At 39.6% G+C, this 24,563-nt stretch overlaps 1 protein-coding gene across 2 annotated transcripts in view; it reads left to right on the top strand.

Annotated features, from left to right (window-relative positions):
• The first annotated feature begins 11 nt into the window (after positions 1-11).
• Positions 12-24,563, top strand: part of knockout (Stork-head domain-containing protein knockout) — an 80,149-nt gene continuing 55,597 nt past the window's right edge. For both annotated transcript variants that reach the window (XM_018444313.1, XM_018444312.1), the window contains exon 1: positions 12-490. The gene's annotated coding sequence lies outside the window, so the exon portion shown is untranslated. The remainder of the gene's footprint in view (positions 491-24,563) is intronic.

Here is a 24,563-nt window from a genome sequence, read left to right as displayed (position 1 = left end):
CCGCATCGTCCTCGACAACGCGCGATCATCGTGTACTCCGCTGCGCCTGCGACGCGCGTCGTCGTTCCTCCTGATTGTGAACGAGACTCCGCGCGCGTCTCGGAATTCCGTCCCCGTCCCGTCGAGGGATCTCCGCGGGATCCTCTTCGCGGAAGCGGATCGATCGACTGGGAGGGGAATCGCAATCGCGAATCCTTTTTTCTTTCTCTTCTTCGTTCGCTCCCTTGACCGACGACGAGTGCCGAGATTCATCAAAGCGTGTACTCGTGCACGTGTCGCATCCAGGTGGACGCACGCCGGGCGAGTAATCGCGGGTGAGAAGAACTGTGATACACCAAGGCGGGTCCTCCTGGACTATAAAAAGTGAAAATTTGTCCTTCGTCCTTGTTTATTGGACTCGATATCGGACTCCCGTCGGTGATAACCTTGGTAATTAGGCGAGAGCAGGCAGACTTCGCGGGATAGTGCGACGATTATTCGTCGCGACAAGGTGAGTCCCGATTCCAGTCTCGAGGGTCAAGAGCGGTCAGACCTCTCGTGCGACGCGACGACCGAGACCGTCTCTGCGAATTCAGAGTCTTAGGATTATGAAACTTGATAACATCTAAAGGTTTTCAACGGCCGAGTTCTAACTTTGATTACGAAAGATTACGCGCCGCTTTCTTTTCGATCTTTTGATAATTTTCACTTTTTAATTAGGCAGTACTCAATGGATTTTACTAGAAAGTTTTTATTTCAACAACATAGTTGCATTTTATGTTCTTCGAAATTGGGGAAATTAGTCTCATTACCGATTATTCATAAAATTTCACTTTTACGAGCAGATCTCATTAAATGTTCTACTTCAATGACGTAATATCATTGTATAATGAAATACACGGTCCGAGATGGAAACAAGTAGAAATTTTAGAGGAGTATCAAAAGAAAATAAATAAAAAAATGTATAAGGAAATTAGAAATACGTGTGATAATTAAAATTAATTGAATTTATTTAAACGCATTCTCAGCTGTGAAATTTGTTTCTTCGTTTGATCGGTGCGATAAATCGTATTGATCGTCGTGCTTAGATTTAATTGGCATTTCGTTCGTAGAACACGTTGTCTAACTTGCCGTATAAATTACCCGAAGATACTCATTTGTACAAATAACGTGAGGCCTTTCTTTCATCGTCGAAAAAAAGAGGAAGAAAAACAACATCTATCATCGCGCTTCCGCCACGCGGTTTACAATAACGCAACGATAATAGCGTTAATAATGGCAAGCTGTGAGGGGATCTTCATTAATGCTAGTCGACGAGAGATGGTCCTTTGAAAGCCTGAGAACCCGGATGATTTACCGCGTCGTCTCGTCACGACGAGACCGTCCCGACGATTTATTCGGCGGAGGTCGATGGTCTCCTTTTCCGCACGAATCGACAAGGGGCCTGCCGCGACCTCGACCTCGGGAAATAACGCGGAATTACCATCCCGGATGGTTGAAACAGCCGGAGATAATGTAACGTGGGACCTCGAGGCCAGAGAGACGATCGCCTACAGTACAGTTGTAACAATTCTCGCTAATGTGTTGCATTAATCGTGAACTATTCTTCTTTTCTCTTTCTCTGTCTTTCTTTCTCACTTTGCTTCCAGGACGAATCATGCCACGTAATACGAAGCCTTTTTTGTTTTAATTACAATGCGTATTACGCGAGAATTAATCAATTAAGAGAAATCAATTTATTTTCGGTCAAAGCGGATTTTAGTGCTTAAACATTTCAGAGTCAATTGATATATCTAAGATATAATTTATTAACATAAAAAATCATTAAATTCGTTTATTAATTTAATATGTAATATTACTACTCTAATGAAAGTTCTGTTCATGATTGTGTTTCAAGACCAAAAAAGATTTCAGAGCACGTTTTGCACATCAGAATTGGATATACTCGTATGTACATAAATTCACTCTGAAATATTTAAACTAAGATCCGCTTTGATCGAAAATAGATTTATTTCTCTCAATTGATTTTTTGTTATATTTAAAAAATTTCATATTGTTTAATCTTGTCCTAGCTAAAAATTATTCTATTCAGACAAATAATTTTTGGATCAACAATTTTTGCACTATTGGATTGGAACTCCGATTTTGAGAGATGAAAAATTATGGCTGCACCATCATAATACCCTCCGATTGATTCGCATCTGAATTTTGGCTACGCAAGCGCGGCTTCTTCTTTCGACAGTCTCGACGCGATCGCAAGCGTTTTGTTTTTGCGATCCGCGACTCGCGTCGGCTTTCCGTGTTTAACGCGCGTTGCAATTAAAGTCGCAACTTGTCTTCAGCGACATGGCGACGGCGTGTCCCGAGGAAGGCAACCGCGAGCGCAGTCATTAACTTCCGACACAATGCCGGGCAATTAAACTGGTTTGTGTGTCCCCGCTCGCGAGAAATTCGCTCAATCTAATTTCCATGGCAATCTACTTAATTATCTTGATGGTTTTCGGACCTTTGGTCGCGTAGTTCACCGATTAAAAGGTCTACCTCGGGAAAGCGACTTTTTCGTCGTGCACAATGTTGCGGCATTTAACCGTCGATCGCGTGGAGTATGAAAGTGAACACCAGGTCGATGTTTCACACAGAATGCCTCGGTAATACGATATATATATCGTAAAGGACGTTTAAGTAGAAAATAACGTTCTGAAGAAAGGTCGCCTGAACCTTCTTCTTACATAAACGGCGCTTTCCCCCTTTGGAGAGCGCTTTTAAAAACCTATCTAACTTTCACAATAATAAACAAGAATAACCTTTAGATAACAGATATTAATTTAAAAAATCTTACAGCTTTACACTTGAGTGAGATTTGTTATAATTCATTATTTTATTGTATTTCTTATCTCAAAATATGACTGTTTCTGCGGCTGTAATGGCTTTCTCGTATTTTTACTGTTCGTCCTGTAAAGGATAAAAAAATAACAAGAGATTTAGAACTACCTTTTTTTCGCGATACCATTTATCGTTTTGAACTTTGTGACCCGTGCGTTTAGCATTCAGCACGGAAAACTTGCTGTTCATGTAGCTCTGTAAAATCGCTCGCATGGGAGTCACAAAAGTGGCACACACAAGCAGGTGAAAAACACATAAACGCCGCACCTGTGCGGGTACGCATTCAATGCGGTATTAATTGAGGATATTTAGCGCCCATATATTATCGTGACACAAATAAATTCTATACTGGGACGGTGGCGTACAATGCGCCATCGATTCCCGTTTCAATGATAACAGCTGTAAGAAACGGCTGGCCAAACTCGTTCCTATTATCGTTTAATAATAATCTCCGATTTGTCTTCGGGAACGGGATTAGACTAGAACGAACGGGTGAAAAACTGTACGTGAAAATTGCGTAACGTCTGATTCATGCGAATCAAATATAAATCCGTGTACCGTTTGACGTCTTTTACGAAAGACTGGTAACACCAAGTACGTGCATGTGTGTCTTTATCAGTATTTTTTGTATAGATTGATTAAAATCAGAATAGCGATTAATGCGTGTGAGAAACTTTTGCTTCTGTTCACTCACCACTATTGTTAGATTGTGATGCTAAAAACGAGAAAACAAGCAATAAAAATTCTTGTAAATTAGAATAGAAATATTTTTCAATAAAACAACATTTGCAATTGATAAAATAAACCTAAAATATATTGGAAACTATTTTTTTGTTTCGGGAAAAATTAAATCATATTTATTTCTATGTATTATTAATTTAATAGTTTGTCGTAGCTGAGCATAGCTTATTTTGTTTTTGATTATGCACACTTTATTTTCAAATATATAGTTATATTTATTTAACGAATATAAAGAGTTTTTATCAAATTTTACAAGTCAGTTCTATCGATTGTAAGAACTGTTTTATTGAAACATGTTTCTCTCTATATTAATATATTTTGCAAGAAATTTTGTTATATTTACAAGTTATATTTTCTCGCTTCTGACGTCAATTTGAGATAGTAATGGTAAGTGAATAAAGAGTCTTAATTACAACGTATTGCTTCATATACGATGTAAAAGAAAACTATAAGTATTCGAACGCGTTTCTCAATGGTGCATAGAATTTCCCAGTTATTAAAAAAAAAAAAAATAAAAAATATAATCATTTTGTCATAAATAATTACTTCAGAAATGTAATGAAATGAAATAAAAAAATTGTGCCTACGTTGCGAGATTAATTGCCATACTCTGCAATTATCGAACGCGTGTGCTGCGAGATATAGCAAACAGGTACAGGTGTGGAAAACGGGTTATCTTCGCGAGACGAGTTCGAAAACGATATGCGCGATCGTCCGTGGACGCGAAGTCGATCGTTAAGTAAGTCGACGGCCAGTCGAGTCGCCGTAAAGATTAGCGCGCAGCTAAACGTGAACGTGGCGGCGCAAAAGAAGATTACGGCTCGCCCTGAGTACATCGTTACGCCGGAGCCTTTTATGCCCGGCTCAAATCGCCATTTAGGTACTGTTTACAACGATTCTCGAGCTACGGTCGGACTACGACCGCGAAATGGACTTCTCTTCGCGTAATCCGCGGGATCCGAGGTTGAAAATAAGCCGGCTCGAAGTTATTCAATCCCATAAACCCTTCAACTTAGCGATTTAGATCCCGGTAGTATTTTGCGATAATTAGAAAATTGTTGTGAATTAATTCGACATCTTGTAAGATCACGTTGTAGACGATGTCGAGACTCGCGGGAGTTCTGTGACCAGCGATATCGTGTCAAATGCGTTTCTTGAATCGATTTATCTTGTTCCACTCGGATTCGTTTCGCCCGACAGCTTGAATGCTTCATTAAGACTTAGTAAAAGCATCAAATGTATTTTTTGATACGTGACCGGACTGTACCTGATAAAGTCGACGAGGTGCGCGGTCTCAGCGACCTTCACGAACGATCGGTTCTTGTCGCGCCCGCACACGCAGTTATGTTCGCCGAGTATTCTCGATGTATTTATAGTCGACCTTTACTCTTACTCGGATCTTTTATATATCCCGAAGGAAAGTTGGACGGTAAAAGCCCATTTTACGGGCGCAACCGGCGAGTGCATCGAGCGCGTAATTGATCGATAGCTAACTATCTTTCCCAAGAGCGTTACGTGGCGTGGCAGAGACAGTGGAAGAGAAAATTATTGACTCGCGCGCGTTAATCGTCTCCTCCCTCATGAAAAAAGAAATACATCCGGCGCGCGATATGTATTTCTAGCTTCAAAAAATTCGATTGTCGTACACTGTTAAATCTATTTACAGTGTCGATTTCGAAACCCAGAGAACAGTATGTCCAAAATGCGGACATAAAACCTCTTAAAGACGTCATTAAGACATCTTTTAAAAATCATATATTGTAAGACATTTTAAAGATGTTCTTAAGATATCTGCGTTTTAGACGCAAATGACACAATGAGAAACTTTGGGTAGTCGAATATGCATGATCTGTGTTTTCGTTAGAGATTTTATAACAAAGTCTGGCCACGAACAATTTTATCAAAAATCCTACGACAGAGAAAAGTACATACAATTTTTCCCTGTATACATACTATCTCATTCTAACTTATACTGTCTTACTCTATAATCTTATTAAAGTTATAAAGTGAAACAATATAAGTTAGAGTGAGATAGTTTTCATACAGAGAAAAATTACATATATCTTTCTTGTAGGATTTTGACAAAATCGCTCATGGCCAGACTCTCTTATATGGCCTCTACATTTTCATATCTCACTTTACACGCGACGTTATATTAGATAATGTTACTTGCGAATTCGAAATGCAGAGGTTGCAAAATTAGTCGCGCTATGTGCAATCCGATTTCTTCAATTTCGCGCGAGTTAATTCATTTTTATGTAACATCCTTGAAAAATCTTATCTATCGCGACTTTCCCGTTCGCTGACCTTACGATGACGTGGGCTGAGGGGAGAAAGAAAGAGAGTTCCTTAACCTATTCCCGGTGGTAACAAGGCTAATGGAAGAACGATCGTATTGGCTTTTCGAAGTGCCGCGCACACAGGTAATTTCTCCTACGCTAGATTCCGCGGGAAAAACAAGACCGTAAGAAGAGGTACGCCAATATACTCACTTGTCACTTACTCAGCAGACCATTCAACGCATTAAGTGCGGCAAAGATTTGAGCATAGTGTTTCACTCTTACAATTGGAACTTTCGAAGTAAATCGAAGTCTCCAGCGGCAGATTTAGTAAGTAGAGATTATTTGCCTTCTCTTCAAGATTTTTCTCACAGAATTTTTATTATTTAAAATGGGCAGAAGAGAGAGAGAGAGAGAGAGAGAGAGAGAGAGAGAGAGAAAGAAAGAAAGCTTGAAAAAGAACAATAATTAATACTATATTATAAGACTGACTTAGTTAGGCGTAAGGTGATAACTATGTCATAATCGGAAAGCGGCAATGTTAAAGATAAAGGTAGAGGTAGAAAGTAAAAGTAAATAGTTAAATAATAAAATAGTTAAATAAGAGTATGAAGTACGAAAGGATAAGTGAGGTAAGAATTTATTGTAAACCAAGTCCCTTTCTTGGCTATGTAAATGCTGAAGTGTAATAAATTTTATTCTAATTAATATTATATTAATAACTACTATATAACTTTTACATAATTATTATTTAAAATATCTTTAAATATTATTTGAACTGTCTCTAATTATTATTATTTAAAATGACTGCCGTCCCCGACCGAAAGACATATTACATAATTATTATTTAAAATTTTGACAGAAAAAAGCTTGAAGAGAATAATAATTAATATTAAATTGTTGACAAGCACATACAACAAGCACATGAAATGCTTGATAATATATCCCACGAAAGATAAGAGTATTTCGAACGGACGCGTAAGAACTGTTATATTCGCATTCGATGGAGCGTGTCAGAGTGCTTCAATTAATCTCCATGCAGTGCTTCGTAAATGTGACACCGCTAGCGATCTATCGCTATCTCGTTGCTAGAGACATTGACCGTTTATGGTCAAGCTAGAGACAAGCGGCGAGAAAACTCTGACGCGCGATTCAGAAAGCGGAGGTCGAACAGCCTAGAAAGATGGCACACACTCGGCCGATCGTCGTCGATCGACCACGCGCGCAGCGGGGGATTTTCTAAAGTGATTAGAAATAATTGCGTCGACGCCAGCCCGTAGGCTGGAAAAGTAAGGACGAATGGCAAGTCGGTGCGCGCCCGCGGATCGCCGGGTCTTAATTAATTGACTCGCGACTCCCGTCCTCGACCGAGAGACGGAGAGAAAAGACGGGAGAAAAAAAGCCCGTTGGAGCGACCGGAAGTAAAAGCACACACGGGAATCATCGGTCCTTGGGATCTACTAATAACGACGCGCATTTGACCCCGCGCTTATGGTGTCGTTAATGAGAGATCGTTTCCGACAAGTCGCGTCGATGTGCGCGATTTCGCCGGAATAATTTTGCAAAGGAGAGATGTAAGCTATGAGAGAAGGGGCGCATGATGGGAACGTTGTGAACTGTTTCAAAGATCGATTTAACAGATCCAAACAGTGATAAGTCAGGTAGGGTGGTATTCATAGTTGGTTCTTATATTTAAGACGATCTAAAATTATATTTGAGATTTTTGGCAAGTTTTTCCTTACTTATACAACATTCTGGATTTTAATTATTAAATAAATAAATTAAGATAAAGTTGACTTCTCGAGATAATCAATAAATATATAAATTAATAACAGGCGATTGAGAGTAAAAAATTACGACGCAGTTATTAGAGCGTTAATGTGTAAAAATGTATTTCTAGACCTTACAAATAATACGATAAAATCGAACTTTTAATTATTAGACAATTAACTGTACTTCTTAAGTACAGTTTTGAGATGATCATAAGCCAATCACAACCGTATTAACATCTGAAGATATTACTTAAGGCAATCTTAAAATAAGAATGGAACACTGGCCATAATGTTTTCAAATTAACGAGGATCTCAATACAACGGATCTCCATGTCAAATTTGACCGATGTAAGAGATTTACACTTTCCTCCAATTAAAAGTAAGACGTACTACATTTGCCGTGCGTGAATCTTAAAACGCTAACTCTTTTCCGTGTCGATGTCGAAGCTGATAAAGAGGAACGTCTGTGTCTGCAAATTACATATTCCGTAAAAGCGGAGAGATAGCGGAATGGTAAACGGATCAGCCGTTCGCCTGATAGACTCCGTGATCGCGCGTTTTCTATATAAACCGATTAGGAATAATTATACTGGAGGCCGCCATCGACGGTTGGAAAAGCGAAGATGTCCGATCTCGTCGTTCATGCCGATTTTATTAATGCGCGCCGTCCGATCGGCAGGTGGTGAAAATAGTCCTAATTAATACTCCGCGGTACACACGCGGAGTCCGTTAATCGTCCCAACGTTATTAATGACACAGACTTATCGATCATAGACTTTGCGTCGGTGCTACTCACGTATCGCTTAGATACGATGCTGATATGAAATTATAATGCTCCCGCCTGAGTCCGACTGCTTTATGGCAGTTCGAATTAAATTCCGCAAATGGGACGGGCGCGTAAAACGCACACAACGTTTACCATAATGCAAATCACGGGCGCACGCCTTTATCGCCCGTTATTTACCGTATCCGCTTCGCGGCTCTCGCGAGGGGAAACGCGAGATAAATTTTCAATCTACGTGCCACGTAATGACAGTAATCAGTCTCCCACTCGCCTCGGCGGTTTCTCGCGGCTTTGGACGAAGAGACCGCCTGCGAAATTGACGAACGCGCTCGCGTCCGCGCGCGATTTGGATAGATTTGAAAGTTTCAATTAAAAGGATCCCCCCACTAAGGGGATAACGCGCGCGCCGGGAATTTCTCTGAGATGGATCACGTATTTGATTATGGTTCACATGCGCAGCGCGCGTTCACAGTTGGAAAATTTGTATTAAATTTAACACATTTCACATGTTCCAAATAATCCACTCAAATTTTCGTGTTAATTTAACGTAATTACGTTAAATTAACATGAAAATTTGAGTGTATTCATCTTAAGATGAATATGTTAGAAAGTAACACAAATATTATGTAAAAAATTAACACAAAAAATGTAACACTGATATAATTTTTAAGTAATCTTATTTCTTCATTAAAATTAACATTCATATAATGCGTTAAGTCTACTCATTTTATTCATTTATCTTAGAATTTACGTAAATTTTAAGATAATTTACGTTCTTTAAAAAAACATTATTTTTATGTTATTTGTTTACTTACTCGTAAATTGTGTTATTTTAAAACTGAGAAACGTTGAATGTCAATATTTAACATAAAATATTCTAATAATATAATTACCACATTATGTTAAATTGTAATTATACTATGTTAAATTAACACTTACAATTAGATATACTAAAAATTCATTTAGATATACACAAAATTTTGACAAGGACTCGAGTGGATCGTTTCTAATACAAAATGTTTTTTTACCGTATCGCCGCAAGCGTATTCTTCTTGTACACACGTCGCTTGCAGAATTGTGCCTGCGACAAAAGTGGAACGAGGCTCCCGGCGTGCGCCTCTTCGCTTCGATACGGCATTCCCGTCGCGCGATCCCACCTACAAACTATTTTACGAGTTGGTAATGACACAATCTCCGCCGCCCACTTTTTCATTATTTCTCTCACCTTTGGATGTGGGGATACACGACGTGCAGCACGACGCCTTCAGGCTCGGTGACGCGGGAAGGCACGCGACTCCGCTTCGTACGTTTCGAAATTTCCGAGAGACGCGAGATTCCTCTCTACCCAACCATCTCACGTATCTCTACCCTCGGGACAATGAAAACGACTTTCTTAACACCGAAGATAATCGGCTGACGATAATTACAATTGGACGATAATTAGACACGCCAGATTTAGCCGCGCGCAACCGAAATTGCGTGCATCGTTGGAGAGAAGGTCTCTCGCGCGAAAGCTGTAAATGTCAATTTGACGGGCAGAACTTGTTCGATTAGCGGCGTATCGAAAGGCACGAATTTGCAGAACCGCCGAGGGTGTTGGTCACGGCTAATTCTCGCCGTAGTAACGAACTTGCTGAATTTACACGGCAACTTGCAATTTAGTGACTTTCTCGAATGTACGTCATTACTCTATCGATCGTACGTCAAGCTAGAAACACAGGCGCTTACTTGCAATCTCGCTCAGGTAAAACGCTTGCTCGCTTCGTTGTTTCGTGTGTGTGGAAACTATGGAAAGTGCGAGTTATATCTTGACTTTACGTTACAATAATGTATGCAAGGGACACGTTGCTCGGCCGAAGACTTTCGAGCGTCCTAGCGGGAAGGAATTTCTATTATGTGCAACGTTAATGAGCGCAATTCGCTTGTGTGTGACATAAGCCACTCGATCGCTCAATGGGGTTAATATTTCAGGCAAGACTGGATCAGGCCTACATTTTTATAAGATATACGAAGTCGTGTTACAAGTTATGCAAAATATAGAACGTCTCCGATGTCAGTTTGATTTTAAAACATTCCTATACATTAGAAATTATATTTCTAATAATTAATAATAACCAATTAATTGTATTTTATAATAAATTAATTGTACTGTTACTTTAGAAAATATATTGAAAACTATTTCAATTAATTAATTAATTAAATGATTACGACACATTTCGCGGAGAAAATTAAATCTATCCTAGTCATATTTTTATATCTATTTTTATGTCTAGAACTCACGTTTCACAGGTGTGAAAAGCAGCAGATATTAAAATGTGTAAATTAATAGCAAAATGTTGCAACGACCGCCGCTATTTATATGTCGTTATTAGCGGGTCTGCGTGAATCTCTTCGCCGGATTCTGCCGTCCGTTCGCTGGACGGGCGTGTAACATTGTATTATTTACGCTCGCATATGCATATGTCATTACACCTTCCACGTAAATTGTTATCTGATTACAGACGGTGAACTTAGACCAGTAAAATTACGTAGTTCACCGATGTAATTACAAAGGTTGGTCGGTCCGCGAAACCTACGGCAGTCTGAGAAATGGATGTTACGTTGAAGGGTAATGTTAGCCCTAGTATGCGTTCCGGGATAAGAAATAATAATTGCAGGATGTACGATTATTTTCTAATAATATAGAATTTTCGAAACATTTAATTCAACAATCTCTTTTTTTTTCAACACGCGTGAAACGTGCATCACAGCAATATAAACATTTAATTTCAGTCTTATTATATTTTTAGTTATATTTATTAGTCCACGAGAAGATGAAGTTAAAATTAAACGACACGCTCTAAGAATAATATTAATTTTTTCCCTTTTGCGTATATCTTTTCTCTCGTTTCGAAGAGTTGTGTAGAAATTGAAAGTCGAAATTGAATAAGTCCGAGGGTAGACGTTATCCAACATAAATTTTATACATCCCCTCGGCGTCGCGCTCGAAAATCTCGCTTGCGAGGCCGCTCGCACACCGCGCCGTGCCGCGAGGAAAGGGTTAATGACGTTCCCACGCCCTTCGTCACGATCATCCACGGGCCGCTTAAAAAAAGCGAGAGGCTGGGCCCCGCGGCCGGCGCAAGTTCAAGTGCGGAATGAATCTTCTCTCGCAAGACAAATCTCCCTTGCATTCTATTGTGCGGGCGACACTTAAGTGACAAATCGTGTATCGCCGTCGGGAGAAATTCGCGGCGTGTTCCTTATTCTCGCGTATATAATTCGCCTTTACACCCTCAACAATGACGTAAGGGAGACGCAGAAATACGTAGAGACGTGTCTCGCGGCTTCGATCGAAGAATTCCTCCGACAAGTTCGACAAAAGGACCGCGTTGTGCAATTTTTCTTCCTTTTTTTTCCCCCAAACACAGTACAATTGGTCTCGCGATACACGCGCGGACACTTTGCACAGGTAACGATTTCCGGCGATAGCCGTAAATTTGTCAAAGGTTGTCGTTCCACGCGGCGCGTGAATCACTCGCGCGAATTACCATAACACTGCGGCCGTTGTGTCGTATTCGCAGGGATATTTACGAGCCGTTTTGCGACGGATACCGGCGGCTTTATGGCATATCTCCTTATTAAACGTGCACCTTGTACGTTTCCCCTTCAACGTTCGGTTGATGTTCGACGATGTAACGCCTCTCGGAGATAGGCAACATTGTGCGACCGAACGGATTGAATCTCGCGCGCGAGGAAACTCATCAAAACGAACGGACGGAGAATTTCCGTGTAACGAAGTTATAAATCGTCTCTTGCTTGACTTTCTACGAGCCGCGGTTAGAATTGCCACAAATCACGCGCCGAAATTTTGCAAGTGGTTTCGTAGAGATTTACGGATTGTTTCGTGCTGCCGATGATATACCGTGATTCTCGAGAATTGCAAAATGTTTATGTCGGCAGGATCCACCGAATAAATTTGCATTGGAAAAGGCGCAGAGAATGTGTTGTGGCGCGTTGAATATTGCAGTAGGTATGTTGAAATTTTTTTTCTATACATATGATTGAATCTTTTAATCTTCTCTAAATTATAAAGTCTAAAGATTTATTATTAAAATTTAAAAGAATCCTGAATTTAAAAATCTTAAAATTTAAAAAGGATGTTTTTAGTACTTAGGCATGAGCTGATATTAAGATTATTAAGATTTTGATTTAAGACTGATTAAGATTTTGATTTTGGGGAAGAAAAAGAGGTATCCTTGAAATCTGAGATTCCAAAAGAGAATCGTGGAGTTTCACTTCCGTAATCGCACAATCGATCATCATCTATTTAATGAGCCGCACTATTATCGCCGGATTAAATGTGATACGTGCATCTCTCTTGAGAACATAATGTCACGAAAGCTACGAACAATAGGTCGCGTTCGCGGCGTCTAGAAAGTAATTTCGCCGTGAGAACGTTTCCGTTGTTGTTGACCATTCGGAAATACGAGAGGCGTACTTATTATTGTAGGCGACGAGTCTCACGACCGTACGTTGGGCATTTCGCGCGTTAGCCCTCGTGAGCTACGGTAAGGGCGAGGGGCACAGTTTTGCATAACGAAAGAAAATGGACAAATCAAAGTCCTTCGTTTCCTTCCTTTCCGTAAAATAAAAACTCTGATTAATTTTCTTATGCTTTATGTATTAGTCCCGAAACACAATAGATGTAGTGAGCCTTAAGTCTTGAGAAATCGACCAATCATAATCGAGTATTCTTCTTACATTTAACCGTGATTAATTAATTCTTTAAGGCTTACTATACTTATTGTTTCGAGACTTATGCGTTAAGCGGCGTTTACAATGAGATTTTAAAGCGTAAAATTTAAGCTTTAAGCTTTAAGCCGTAAGAGATTGACCAATCACAGTCGAATGTAAGAAGAATAATTGACTATGATTGGTCAATTTTTTACGGTTTAAGGTTTAAAGTTTAAGTTTTACGCCTTGAAATCTCATTGTAAACGCCGCTTTATGCAAAAGTCTGTGCTCCAGCCTTAATATCTATAAGAGAACACCGATCACCCTTTGAAAACACTTGACGCGAAGAAGAACTCGAAGCTCGTGGGACGCACCGTTTCTCATTCCGTTCGCTGATGTGCACCGTAGGTCCGAGAGGTGCACGGTTAAGTTCCAGTTTCAAAATCCGGTTTCGCGCAATGAAAAGTAAGAGTGAGAATAGAACGGGAACACACAACGTGCGATACCGTGTACGCAGCCCGTTACCGCCGCTCGTGCGATCTCCGTTCTGCACGTAATTCACTTTGACGTCGCGGCCACCGCCACTGCCATTGCGTATACGTGCGAACATCGGCGGCGATAGATTTCTGAGAGACGAGAGCTCTCGAATTTCCAGCTTTCTCCAGCTACCGACAAAACGAAGCGGCCAATCTCCCGCTCGTTTCGTTGGTTGATGGAATCGGAGCCGAATCATTACCAACCTGCTTTGGAATAGTTTCGTATAATAGTAATTCGAAAGCAACGCTTGCAGAATCACTGAAACCGTCGGAGATGTGATGATCGAACGTACAATCGCATATGATAATTTCGAAATAATAAGTAAATATATCGATCATAATAAATATAGTAAGTAAATATTCTAATAAAATTACTATGCAAGTGAAAATATTCGCGTAATATTGATGTTCTCAACATTTAAACCTTAGATATTACAGCAGACTTCCGCTTGAATTTATATCCATTTCTATCAATACAGATTAATTTTAATCTCGATTTAACTTACTTTTCATCTTCTTTTCTAGATCTAAGAATTAGAAAAAGATATAGAAAAAATTACCTCGCGATTAAAGTTGATTTATTGTATTATACATTGATAGAAATGGGCCTCAGTTCTTCTTATATTCGTTTCTACCAATATAGATTAACTTTAATCTCTGTGGATGAATTCTTTATTTTTTCTAGTTCTAAAAATTAGAAAAAGATGAAGAATATAAGTTGAACTGAGATTAAAATTAAATTACTTTGATAAAAATAGACATTAGACAGTTTTTTCTAAACGGGATTCACGTGGGCAACAAACTATACTCGATGTAAGGAAATAGTACAATTATTTGTATAGATCTTTCTAGAAACATAAACTGCTGTCGTGGGTGTAATTTTGACACGGCTTAGCGGAGGTCGGCCTATCCAAACCGTCGAATAAAAAAGACACAAGTGACACGACGCGTATCTTAGCGCAGCCACTTAGCATATACGATTCGTCTAAAAATACTACTCTTGTTTGATTTTATTCCGGAGATTTCGATAGTCTCGTCGCCGTTCGGTGTTTACACTTTCGTAACGTCGTTAACACTTTATACTCCTTTACGGCTGGTTGCATACAACTGCGATCCCCGCAAGTAACAGCTGCATTCTAATATCTCGGATCGTCACGTTTCGATACAATATAATTTTGATCTAATCGAAGAGAAAGAAAGAAACAGCAACGTTATCGCAGTAAAATGTTTCATTCTTGTCTCCATTTTTTAAACACTTAAAGATGTTTCAGTTTTAAACTTTTTCAATAGACAAAACACTACGTGTTTAGATTTAAAACGCATAGTGTTTTGTCTGTTGTGTTTAAATAATGGAGACAAAAATAAAACACATTTTTTTTATAGTGTATAGCTCGAAATTATTGCATTTTTGGAGCATGTCGTTGCACATCACGCACCATTAAAGCGGCTGGCGTCGATTGATGGCCGCATCGTCCTCCTAACGTCCAATGTCGCGACCCAAGCGTAATTTAGCGAGACTTTATCTAGCGTTATTAATCGCGCAAGCAACTTAGCGCTTCTCTTTGTGCCGAGCCGCCGTACACCTTCTGCTCCGAAATCTGAAGTCGGATTCGTTCCGCGTGATACTTCGCGCGTGCACGCGGGACTCGCTTGTCCTCCCGATTGAGGCCCCAAGGCTTAATTACAGGCGGTAATAAGCCTCGAGAGCAAGGGAATATTGGCCGATTGGCGCCAAGTACGCGATGGGCGACACGCGCGAAGGCTCCTTACTGGGCCAGTAGGCCACATAAGCCGCTCTCCAATCGTTGCCTCTCGGCGATCAGCTCGACTCCGCTTCTCACCGGCAGCGTCCCTATGACAATGTACCACAAAACGCCTACTACAATGATTATATGATACGTAATTTTTTTTTACTACGTCTTATTTATCACATCTCCGCAGACTGGAATAACACACACACACACACACACACACACACACACACACACACACACACACACACACGTGGCACGATCGCCTGATTCAAAACGGTTATTCACGCACAGCCTGCAGTCGCGTTTTGAAAACTCCACCTTTCGCGAGATCGGAATACCTCATTACGAAAGGCAATTGCAATTATTTGCGCCGGCATCATCGCCTTACCGACACGCGAATGTTCCCGCATGTTTTTCAATGACAACTAATGCTCGCTCATGTAAAGATATACTACACTGAAAAAAAATACTAAATTTTAATAAATATTTGTTTAAATAGTTCTTGGTAAATAAACATATATGTATTTATTTGAAAAAAATCATTAATTTGATATAATAAGTAAATATTTATTTCTTTGAACAGTATTAATCATGGTTGTCAGGTCCCGAGCACTGTACGGCTGGGGCTCCAAGGTCCATGCGCTGGAGATTTCATATTTTGACTGGAGGCCTACCGATTGTTTCATTAAAAAAAAAGAGAAAAAAAAGCTTTTTTATTATTCGTAAAATAACATGAACTGCGAACATAATCACAGACTTTCTTATTAATTTCCACGTAATTTAAATATGCAATTAATAAATACCCCACGCCAGCGAAAAACTGGAGATTTTTCCCGTCTGTTGGAGAACTGGAGATTGGTCCCGAAAACTGAAGTCTCCAGTCGAAATCTGGAGACCTGGCAACCGTGGTATTAACAGTAAGTAGTATTTAAATAAATGTTTACTTAGTACTATTCAAAGAAATATGTATTAAAATTTAATACATTTTTTCAGTAAATATATAAATAAAACCACTTTGTCGATAATTTATGTGAACCTTCACACACTTGTTTATAAAGATTAGATGTTATTTATTTTTTCCATTTTTTTCCGTAAAAGCGTGATAGAGAGTAGCGATCCTTAACGATCCTGAGTCTCCTGTAATAAAATAATTTTCTCGCTGGTTGCCAGCGCAAGACGCAGGATATCCTTGAAGCCTCCTAACGGTCCTGCCGAGACCGCCGTGTCTGCACCGAGAGACTTCTCGATAGTGTTTTCTCCGCCGCATATGGGTGTGCGCGCGTATTATGTATCACGTGTCACGCGTATATATATGTACAACCTGCATATCCCGTCTGCATCCTGCACCTATACGGGACGAAATACCGGGCTATGCGTGTCGCGCCTTGCTCGTATGTGTATTCCCAGGTTTCCATGTCGGATCCGTTACGACAGACTGAATTTCGTGCCACTGACGATGGATAAATCGGCGGTCGACCCGGAATAATGATATCTCCCACCTGTTTTCCTCCCCCGCGATTATTATATACTTAAAAATGAATGGATCAGAATTTGTAATTGCGGAAGAGTTTAGGCTTCTGGGTTCTTAAATCCTGAAGAATTGCAGAGTTTCGATTCTAGATTTTTTTAATTTTCGGACTTGTCGTTTCTTGAGTTACTAGATTCTCGAACGGGTGATTTTTTTGGATCGTGAAGCTGCGTTTAGAATCTTGGATTTTAAGATTATTTAAGGAGTTATAAGATTACAAAATAAACGAGATGATCAATTTGTACATCTTCGCGATTTAGAATTTCTGCCGCCTCGTTTCGTTATTGCCATATGTTTTGCATATGTAAACGAATTGCGAGCGGACATTTGCATATGCACGTATTGCTACCGGCGATCATGCATATCGCGCCGTTACTTCCATCCCGGTTCCCACACGTGCGCTATCGCTGCTATCGTCTTTGATTCCGTTTGCGTTCGCACGCAGGAAGGGGTTCCGATTGCCAACAACGGAAGTTAATTCCGTTACAAAATTAATCCTTTGCAAAACATATATCGCATCAAAATTCATAAAAGTTTAGCAGGAAGATATTCGGGTTGTTTCTCTCTACAAATTATGTTAAGAAAAAAAAAGAAAAGTATTATTATTCAAAAGAGAATCATATCTGAAACTAACGTCACATATCTGAAACACGTTTCCGTACTGCAAGATTTAAATGTAACATATTTAGTCACAACGTTTATATAGTGTATCTATAATTACGACACGCCGTTCTAGTTCCCATGTGACGTTCTGTCATCGTCTTGAATTTCGATACGAGTTTCATGTCGTAGGTCGAAAGATTCTACCCTCTCTCGCGGGTGAGAGGACAACGATCTCTTTGTTGAGCATGAAAAAGGTTGAACGATACCGTAAGCGCGAGGTCATAAGTCGCGTCAGTCTACCAGCCAGTCTTACTTTTGATAGTATATACACAATCGCCAGTTAAGATCTGGGACACGATTCACTTAATTGCATTGCGACGCGCCAATCGATCGATCGATTCAGTCGTGCGCGACGGTCGCGAATTCAAAACGTCATAAATTCGTTTAGCTACTATATGTACAATATATACATACAAACCGCGCATAGTTCTTCCTTTTTTAAATAACAACAATAGTACTATTAATCAACTATTGTTAATTAATCGATTAAATATTGATGTTGTAATTAATACTGTATTATTCGCTTCAATTTATTATCAAAATTATGTACTATTACTAGCAGAGAAACGCCGGATCAGATTTTTCAGACGATTTTAAACTCGTTTATTTATCAAGGATTATTTGTTGTTGATAAAGCGCGAGAGGACAGTCGTAATTTTCTTCAGGCGGTTCTATTCCGTTAGTCATACGGGGTCTACAATAGAAGTCATAGTGGTCGTAGGGTCTTAAGTCATAGAAAATTAACCAATCACAGTTGAATATGAGAAGAATAATCGATTATGATTGGTCAATTTTCTATTGTAGACCCCGTATTATGTATCATCGTGCGTTTGTATCACAGGTGCTTTATAGTCAATTACTTAAATCTTAAATTATTAACGATGCCCGAACTAACGAAATCCTTTTACGAGAAAACCGCTTACGCGTGCAATTGGTGTACTATTGCGTCATTTAAAAGATAACGAGAATACGTAAGTACAAGACGCTGACTGTCGCCACAGCTGGTTGTATTGCATACACGTCGCTTCGGTTCGGCGACGTTGCGACAAGAGTTACTGTGATATAGTAGTTAGCTTCGCCGGAGGTCGAGACGAAACATTTATTGTAGACGATGTGGATCGTTAAGCATGGGATTCTCTATGAAAATAATTGTCAGCGCAACCAACGGTCTAACGGTCCTCCGTCTTCTCAGAGACCTCGAGAGATTAAAAACTGGGCAAATGACATCGATATATATCCATTAATGTTTCGTAATTTAGATAGCAATTAACATTACATTTCTCTGACACGATACGACTACATGCGATACAAGATTTAATACAATAACATTTTAACGTTCTGACCGTTATGGCGCTTCTTAATTTAAAGCATTATGTTTAACATTAGCGGTCTTTCAATCTTATTATTGTTTATACACGCGCGCCGAGAAATGCGTAACTCTCTATATATATCAATTATTGCGAAGAATAATGCTAAGGTCTCGGTAGTCTAAAGGCTTAGGACGCTCGCACGGAATGTAAGAGATCCGAGTTCGACTCCCGGCCGAGGCATTATTTTTCGCAATAAGTTTATTACAGTTTTTTTAAGTTGGGAAATTTGGGGGGATTATTAATATTTTCAGATTTGATTGCGTTGAAAGTTCGACAACCATATCGGCACGCAATTATCATTTCTGAAATTAATTCATTTAAATGAATTTACAATAGTTCAACATCTTAACGTTCTGACCGTTATGGCGCTTCTTAATTTAAAGCATTATGTTTAACATTAGCGGTCTTTCAATCTTATTATTGTTAATACAATTTCTTTTTTAGATTCATAAGAGAGTTTTAGCCTAGATACATCTACCATCAGATGTATATCTATCAGATACATGACAAAACGACGAGATCACATTCTTTGTACCGTAAAAGAATGCTATGCCCGCCACAACAGCGCGACAGGTTCCGAGCGTGGCATAGCATTCGTCTTCGAGACCGGATCCCGTCCCCGAAACGCAAAGAGTCGCGGTCCAAAGACTGGTCCGGAATGAAGTCCTATGCGTCGGGAGGTCTCGCATCGCGGTCGTATGCAAATCATGTTTCATAACTCGTTATCTACTCGCCGTTTTCCAGGATGAGCGTGTCGGCTCCATTCGCGTCAGATCGAGTTTATCGATCTTCATCTCGTAATTTTCCGGATATCCATCTGGCGATTCTACGCCGCGAGACGATTATGACGATAACGTGAGAGTACGATTCGAACGATGACGAGCGAGTTACGTACCACTTGTGCACAATGAAGGAATCATCAACACCAGCCTCTTCTTAGCGTGCCGTGAGTCCGATCGATTTTCGCGGTGAATCGGTAACGAGAAATCCGGCTGCGTTAATCATTATTACTGCGACTAATTGGACCGATGTACTGTCATCTCACGACGGATGAGAGATCCAGATGAATAAATCCATCCGCGAGCTATCTCGCCAAGATGAAGTTCTCTCCTAGTGCTGTATTGTAGTCTCATGATCGTTCTATGAACGTGGCGGCGTAGAGGATGCCGTGGAAAATCGATTAAACGCCAAATTGATGCTTCACAGCGTACCACGGCAAAGACCGAATCCGGAAGATCTTTGCCTCGGGAAACATCGTTATTTGCAAGCCGTCAGATGATGAAATAAAATAATAAAGATTTACATGTAAATTTAAAGAAAACTGATATATATTGAAAAATTGAAAACTAATACATATATAAAGAGAATTGATAAATATATTTCGCACATTATCTATAAAATTAAAAATGAGAAAGATTTTCTGTGTATCTGCACATTATATTCAGTGCGACAATTGTCAACTATTTATCAACGACGAATATGCACGTTCTTTAAACGGTCAATAACTGAATAATTTATGTTATGACACTTAAGTCGGGCAGGTGAAATTTTGCTTTTCACGTGGTGGCCGCGTTCGGGAGAAATTGGGCGAACGAGGTTGCTTCAATCGGCGACTTCCCTCTCCGTAAATGAGATAATTTTTCTTTGTCGCTAAAGACGAATGGGAGACTTCTCCGACAATTCCATTCATGCCGATTTCAAAGAGACAATCACAGTGCTCTTTAGCGATCGTTACTTCTACAAAAGTGCCGCCTGAGAACATAAAAATCTAAGGAATCTTCATCTGAAAAGTTGGAACGTCTCACGGAAGACAACTTTTATAACGTCGGCGTTTATTTCATTGGTCCTCCAATCTATTCTCGGACCGGATTCTCTCAGACGCCGAACCCCTTTTATAACGCAGTTATTGTACTCAGGTAGACAGTTTCGCTCGGCAGTGGTTTCGGTTCTTGCGAGGGTAAGTAGCCGGCGGATATCCGTGACTACTTAAGGGATCGTACACGGTGGACCGCTGGCCGATATGCGGTTTCGAGCGGAGAGAATCCTAGCAGAGAGGAGTCGATCTTAGGCTACGTTAGGTTGGGTTAGCGCAGGGCGCGACCACCGGCTCTCATGCCACCCAAGACTCTCCGCGGTCGGGTCGCCCCGTGTAGAACCTGAATCTCGAGGGTTCTCAACCGGCTCTTTCTCCTTACGAAACGATTCGCACGGGACGTCTATAAGATACCCTCGTTCATTCCCGACCGTCGATCGTGCTCGCAAAAAATTGTGGAATGTCCGTCTCGTGTTTATGCCGTGCATGCGAAGCGTTTATAATAAGAGTGGACAAGTCTATCATTTGTAAGATTCACTTTCAGTATAAAGTCGTCTTTAGTGGAACTTACAAGTTATAATGTTGATCTATTTTCTTTTCTTTATAAATGTTTCAAAACATGTACAATCTTTGTAACGACTTCATTTATAATTGAGGATCTATCGTTCTTATTACAAAATTATCGGTAAGGGAGGTATTCATAATCTATTCTTATTTTAAGATTATTTAATAATGTTTTAAGATGCTCTCTCTCTCTCTCTCTCTCTCTCTATATATATATATATATATATACAGCTTTTTGATTCGTGACATTTTAGGACTGTCTTAAATATAATAATCGACTATAAATACCACCTATGAAAATATTCAAGGTGAAGTAGTTCTGCTAGATTTCGCAAAACCTACCATTTTATATTCTTGGCATGAAATATCTTCGTGTGTACCTCGTACATATTTTTATTCGACGAAGCATCATTCAAATTCGCCGATGTCCTTTTATGGACAGTCAACATACTTTGCGTAATACGTTACGCCACGTATCCATTTTTGGCCAACCCTTACCAATCGTCGTTAATTAACGTTCTTCTCAATGGTTGCATTTTTTCGAAGTTAAAAGTGTCAAGAATGGATAGTAAAATAGCCGGTATGTTCAATTTCCATATAAAGTAGCTGCATAAATAAGCTATTATTAGAAATTCCTACAAACTTAATCTCTACAGAATATCTAGCAATTCTGTAAAAAAAAATAAAGTAGAATATTGCCGTTTTATTGATAACTTGCGTATAAATTGCAACATATTCAATGTTACTAAATTCAGAAAATAAATAATAATACAATCACTCGATAATTTATGATATTCAATTTGGTGAATAAATCCTTCGCGTCTAGCATTTGAAAATTTTAAGCATGATATTTCCTGGATTCAGTTAAAGATTCGTGTAAGATTTCGTTCAGCCCGTTTCAGAGAGTGGGGCGTGGCGGAGAAGAAAGATGCGACCAGTGCATTCAGCCGACGGTGAGAATGGGCCAACTGGCGTGTGAGAGTGGAGATCGATCTGCTATTCATAAGTCGAGAGATCGGATTTCGGTAGCTATGAGAGAGGAGGAGAGAAAGGGGGGGAAAGAGAGAAAGAGAGAGAGAGAATGCGTTATTTATTGAACTCTGGGACGTCCCCTTCAAGCGCTTTGCCAATTTGTTACACACATAACACCAAATAGAAGATTAATACCAATAGGGGCCGATTGTTCCATTTTTTGATAAAGTTTACCCGTTAAGTAAATTTAGCAAAGTAATAAATTTGCCAAATTTACCTAACAGGTAAACTTTACCAAACACGTGATTGAATAATCAATCTTGCTACTTACTTAACAGGTAAACTTTACCAAGAAGTTGGAACAATCGGCCCTTAATCAGTTTCACATGTGTAGAGTAAGTAAAAATAATAATAAAAATAAAAATAATAGAAGAGAAAAATTGTATATATACATGCATAAAGGAAAAAGAAAAATAAAGATAAAAATTTTAAGCAAGTATGTGCACACGCATCAGAGTATGTACAGATATGTTTCAGAGGGAGAGGGAGGGGGGGGAGAGAGAGAGAGAGAGCTCGATGCAACTAGACGATGTAGCAGCTTTTCCTGTTGCTATTGCTGCTAGTTCAATTTGTTGTTTAGATTCCCTCTCCAGAACTGTTGTCAAGGCCAGAACTGGCCAACCGTGGCCTCGAAGGTCGCCGCTACGCGGCGGTGAGAGGCACTTAGAGAGAGACCTAATCTCGCGGGAGAAGAGCGCAGTTATAATGGGTGAAACTTCCAGTTTCTGCGATAGCTCGTGGTATCGTCCAGCAGAATTCTCATCGATCAAAAACTCCCTGCTAATCAACTGGTACTGCTGGTCTCGCCTCTTCCATTGCTGAAAAAAAATCTGAATATCTATCTGATTAATTAGTGTTGTGCGTATACCTGTATATCAAGTAATATCCTGGATAAAGTAAGTCCACGTGCGATTTAATATCTAGAGAAATAAACAGAGAAAATGTATATATACTTTGTTCTAGCTTTTATATTTTATAAACCGCATTCCAATGATATATTTATTTTTATTTTTTCCTTTACAGCTTTCTCTTATAATATTTTTATATTTCTTTTTTTACATTTTCTAGATTAATTCACATGGCTTAGCGTCCGCGAGCGCGCGTGTATGTGTAATGTGCATGTACAATCATGTCAAAACGATCAAGGTTTTTAGCGCGACTTTCACACTCTTAGCCCTGAACTAGAGAACATTTAGGAATAATTTGTAGCGAATTGCGAGAATTCTCGGGGTTGTGGACGAAACGATTACTGCGTACACCGCGTGACTGAACAGATTAGACGTGGAGAGACGCGACGAACGTACACAGCCGTCACATTGGCCTTATGACGACGCGAGGGTTTAGACTTTCTTGGAGAATTCCTCCTTTAATGTCCTCCTGGAAGCTGGCCGGCTCGACACTCGTCGGAAACCATTTCAAAGAGTCACCTACGACTCGATCTAATTTACGGAGACGAAAGAAACTCCCAACCACGAGGATTTCTGCTTTCCTTCCTGTAATCGAATATTGTCGCGTGTCCGGGACTATCCGCAGCTAGAAAGTAAATGGACTTTGTGGAGAGGGATCAATATTCGCCACGACGCCGAAGATAATAACAATAACGCTGCCGGTATCGTACAATGTCGGCCAACGGATGACTTTGACGATTGATGATGACTGGCGTATCTTGACTGAAGCTTTCCTTTTACCTTCAACGGATTTTCTAACGCCGGGAAATTGTTCTGGTGCATCAAAATGGTAGATGCACACTTGACTCTTCGTCTATCAGCTGTTGTCTGAGACCCGTTAGACCTACATCTGTCTCTCTATCTTTGAAACCTTTTTTTACGTAATAACACGTTGAACCGTGATCGTTTATAGTTTCATTGATTACTAACACCAATTTGTTAAAATGATCGGCAAACGATATTTTTCACACAGCAAGCTTGCGTAAAAATAATAATGATACATGTCAATGTTTAACCAACGTATCGTCAATGAATTATGCTACTAGGTTAATTATTTATACCGTTATTAAGATTTTATTTCATCGACTCATCCTTATTTTCTTTTTAATTGATTATGATTTATTATTGATATAAATGCATAATCGCGGAAAATAGACGTGGACTTAACAAGCATTACTCGACATTATTATTTTTTAAAATTT

Source organism: Mycetomoellerius zeteki, unplaced genomic scaffold (genome assembly GCF_001594055.1).
Source record: "Mycetomoellerius zeteki isolate Tzet28-1 unplaced genomic scaffold, Tzet1.0 scaffold149, whole genome shotgun sequence".
Taxonomy (NCBI): domain Eukaryota; kingdom Metazoa; phylum Arthropoda; class Insecta; order Hymenoptera; family Formicidae; genus Mycetomoellerius; species Mycetomoellerius zeteki.
This window is presented reverse-complemented; position numbering and strand designations above follow the sequence as displayed.